Source organism: Prionailurus viverrinus, chromosome A1 (assembly GCF_022837055.1).
Source record: "Prionailurus viverrinus isolate Anna chromosome A1, UM_Priviv_1.0, whole genome shotgun sequence".
In the NCBI taxonomy this organism is placed as follows: Eukaryota; Metazoa; Chordata; class Mammalia; order Carnivora; family Felidae; genus Prionailurus; species Prionailurus viverrinus.
In genome coordinates, this window is record NC_062561.1 from 10021288 (window position 1) to 10025697 (window position 4410).

The 4410-nt window shown below is 52.7% G+C and overlaps 1 long non-coding RNA gene across 1 annotated transcript; it reads right to left on the bottom strand.

The window, feature by feature from the left end:
- Window positions 1-312: 312 nt before the first annotated feature.
- LOC125168375 (uncharacterized) lies at window positions 313-4033 on the bottom strand. Its single transcript, XR_007153114.1, has 4 exons — window positions 3951-4033; window positions 3753-3857; window positions 1697-1785; window positions 313-582 (listed from the first exon to the last, which is right to left on the bottom strand). It is a non-coding gene; the product is annotated as an uncharacterized LOC125168375 (long non-coding RNA).
- Between the last annotated feature and the right edge of the window lie 377 nt (window positions 4034-4410).

Here is a 4410-nt window from a genome sequence, read left to right on the forward strand (position 1 = left end):
GAAGGAAGTCTCTGCAGGGGGTCGGAGGGCATCCTGACCCTGTGGCAGACCACGGCTCTCTAAACGTCCCCGTCCTGCCCATGTTTGGAAACTCAGATGGAATATTATTTACACCATGAAGTCTTCCGCAAATAGGGGAGACAGGTTGGGCGCGTAAAAACCCAGGACCCACAGTTAAATTTGATTTTCAGATAAACAGTGCAAAACAATGCGTAATGTTTTAGTGCAGTATGTCCCAAGCAGTATTTGTGTTGTAGTTATATTAAAAAAAAAAAAAAAAAAACAACAAGAAACCAGCGTTGTTAATCTGCAATGCAAGTTTAACTGGGCATCTTGATTTTTATCTGACAGTCTTACCCATAAACCTTCCTTTCCTCTAAATACAGAACATTTTAGTTCTATTTATCGATTTCTATCAGACACTGTGACAACCGCGGTCCCGTTTTATCTGTCCCGTTGGACTTTGGGCGTCTGGAGGGCACAACCATACGTGAGGTGCTGTCATCTCCTCCACGGCACCAAACCCAAACCCCTCACACAGCATGGGGATTAACTCAGGGGATTGGAGGTGACAAAAGGCTCCTTGAGGTCCCGAAAGAAAAAAAAAACATCAAAAGTAGAGAGGGTTAGACGTTTGTGCCCTGTCCCATTTTCCTGCCTCCTTCTGAAGGTTAGCAGGATCTAGCGTTTTACATCTTGCTGTGGCCACGGTCCCAGCCCCTGGAACAGAAGGCCTAATTTTGTTTTAGGTTGCCCTCATCATTTCCAAGCAGACCCATTTCCGACCGCTTTGCTTCAGGTCCCCCCGCCGCTCTGGGGAGGGCATGTCCCTGGGCACAGGAGGCACTCTGTTTGGGAGGGTGAGAGGTCCTGGGGCCTCCCAGAGCCTCCAGCTGCTACACGGACTCCCAAGGCACCCCTACTGGTGCGGGGCTGTGGCAGTGACCCTAGGGATGACCCCCATGGCTGACTCCGCCTGAGCAGCAGGGCCTCTGGTGGGGCGCACGCCTCCCCCTTCAACCTTGCAAAGCGGCGTGGGAGCCCTTGAGGTCCTGCAGGCTGGACTCTTGCTGGCACCTGCCATTTAGCAGTCGGAGAAGTGTCAACATCCTGAGAGCAGACGCTTCTCACCTCTCAGGGCCAAGACGCGGCTGAACGTTTACCTCGCTCTTCCTTCTCAGGGTGAGAAGGTGCATATGCCTCTCCCAAGCTGTTTCTGTTCCTCCTCCATCACAGAAGCTTGGATGGGACGGAGCTCCCCCCGCCCCCCCTTGCTAGCCATGTTTGCCCCCAGTTCCTGGGATATTGTGGGGGAAGGAGAAGACTAACCCGATTTACAGAATGGTGTGGAACCTTAGACTACTACCTAGTACCGCGAGTTGGGATCCTCCTAATCCGACTCAGAAGAGGAAACGTTCATGAAAGCTTATCCAACCAATGAATTTCTCTGCATTGCATTATTTCCCCCCAGATTCATTCCAGTTTACATTTCCTGCCATCTCCATAACAGCCTGTACCCCCAGAATGAGCACGGGGAGCCATAATCAACAGAACTGGAACGGGGATGCTCTTGGTACTTCCACGTGTGGGTCTCTTATCTTCTTCTTGTAAGCCCTTGAAGTATGACACTTGCATTTGGCCCCGAAAATGGGCCGAGGTGGATCTCCTACAGGCCCCCAGCACTCTTGGTACTTACGTCCCTGTGACGACATCCCAACAGCTAGGTCCCAACGGCCAGTGTCCGTGCATCACGCACACACAAGGTGCACGCGAGGATACACAGCCCTGCAAAGAGAACATGGCGACGGTGAAATGAGGAAGTGAGTGTGAAGACGAGCACCGGGTTCCAGACCTCCTCCGACTCCAGTTCCCAGTTTCTTCCGAATTTTCCTTCTCCTCCCTGAATCTTACAGGTGTTCCTTGACTTCTGCCCCAGAACAGCCCAAGCATGGGACAGACTCCTCCCTCTTTTTTTTTTTTCAATTGGGGAGAGAGAGAGAGAGAGCAAGAACCAGTGGGGGACAGGCGGAGAGAGAAGGAGACACAGAATCTGAAACAGGTTCCGGGCTCTGAGCTGTCAGCACAGAGCCTGACGTGGGGCTCGAACTCACGGAGCTGACACAGCAGATCATTGAAATACAAATACTAGGCTTTCTGTGCTTACAAATCCTCTTGGCCATTTCCACCACCGCCTGCCTTAGCCTCCCGTGGTGCTGGGGTGTCCTCCCCTCCAGTTTCTTCCTGCCCCAGGCCCCCCACTCACAGGAAGTTGTGACCAGGAAGGGAGGGCTTTTGAGATCCTGCTCATGTTCCATCTTGACTTTGGTGATGGTTACGCAGAGATTTGCTTTATTTTTAAAATGTCTGTTTATTCATTTTGGGCAGGGGAGGGGTAGAGAGAGAGGGAGAGAGAGAATCCCAAGCAGGGCCCAAGCTGCCAGCACAGAGCCAGATGAAGGGCTCAATCCCATGGACTGCAAGGTCATGACCTGAGCCAAAATCAAGAATCCGACGCTCAACCGACCGAGCCACCCGGGCGCCCCAAATAACTGTTTTTGAAATGGGACATATGTGACTCGCTCACTCTCCTGTATGTACAATAAATACACCTTAACTCTTCTATACGTACAATAAACACAGCTTACATTAAAAAAAAAAAAAAAAAAAAAAGGAGGAAAACATTCCCGTTCATTTCTTATCATGGTTCGGCTATCTCTTGTTTACTTCCTTCTAACCACATCTTAGGGCCTAATCTTCGAAAAAGAGCAGCTTATCTGGGTATTTCGCTAAGTGGAGGCAGCTCTTCCCTGAAGAGGCATGTCTTAACAGGAGATAAAACTCAGCAGGACGGTTACCACACAATCCTGACAGCAGCCTCGGTCCAGGATGGCCACGGTGTTGGGTGTGAGGGGCAAAAGGCAGGGGACAAAGAGAGAGAGGGGGCAGCTGGGCTCAGTCGGAAGGGCCTGGCAGGCCGGGCTGCGGCATGTGCCTCTTACCTTAGGGGCAGAAGAGGGCCATGGGTCTGAGCGGGGGTTAGTTCAGACTGCATCAGAGGCCTCGAGGGGGGTACTTTAGAGCCTGGGGGGCCAGCTGGGAGGGGATGCAATGAGTTCAGGTGGGCGGGTGGGCGGGAGCTGGCTCAGCAGGGTGCAGAGAAAGGGACAGACAGGATCTGGGTTTCGGGGATAGAGTGTGCAGGGCTGAGCGGCCCCTTCAGTGTGGCGTGGTGGCGGGGAGAGCCCGAGATGCTGTCAGGTTTCTCGCTGGTCCCGTCACTCTGTGAGATGGAGAAGGTAGAGGGGGGCAGCCTGAAGGTGGGCGCGCACAGGCAGATCGCAAGGAAACGGGGATTGGAGACTCAGAGCCCCGAGGCAGGCGCAGAAACAGGCTGCTAGCTCTTTTCCTTTTCGCTCCTCCGGGGATCAGAATCTACCTCCCGGTTAGTTCAGATGGCACAGAGCCAATTGTGCCCCTCCGTCTCTGTCACCATCCTAGGCAGGGACGAAAGTGGAGAACAGGCAAGAAAGAGAAGAAGAAAAAAGAAAGGAGCCCGAGGCAGTACAGGCACAGGAAGGCAGGAGGCAGGAGGGGAAGAGGGAAAAGGGGGGTGTGGGAAGGATGGAATGGGGTACGAACGGCTGTGCCTGCCATAGGCAGTAATTCTTTCTGGGGTACGAACCAGAGGGTTCGTTCATTCATTCACTCATCCGTTCACTCCTCCATTCGTTCAGGAAGTGTTGTTTGCATACCTACTACGTGCAGGCTCTGTGCACAGGCTCCGTGGAGCTTCCCCGATAAACGGATCAGACGTGCTCCTGATCCAGGTGGAGTTCATAATCTGATCGGCGAGGCAGCTAATGAGCAAATAAACACAAATTAAACATACAATTACAAATTTCGATAAAGCTATCTACGAAGGAAGAGTAAAGGAGGCTATGGGAGCATACCAGGGGGGCTGAGCTTCCGGAAGCGTGTGTGATGCTCTAGGGCAGAGTCTGGGAAGGCCTGTCAATGGAAGGATGAAAACTTCCCGGCCAGGCTGTGATAGTCAAAACAGCTGGTAACTACCAACCCCAGATCTCTACGGCTTAACATTAAAAGTTGACTTTTCACTCGCATTAAATTGGCCGAGGATCCGGGTAACCCTTCAGAGCAGCTGTCCTCCACATGTGGCTCGGCGGGTCTACGGGGCTTTGATCTTACGGCAACTCCACGTTCACTCGTCTTCCAAGAGCGCTGCGGTGGGGAACGGAGCGTGGAGACGTGTGCCCCAGCTCTGAATGCCGCTGAAGGGACATGAGTCCGCTGACATTTCACTGCCAAAGCAAATCTCATGGCCGCCCCTAATTTCAAGGAGACGTGAGCCCGGAAGGAGAGAGACCCAGAAATCTTGGCGAGTGCCAGGAA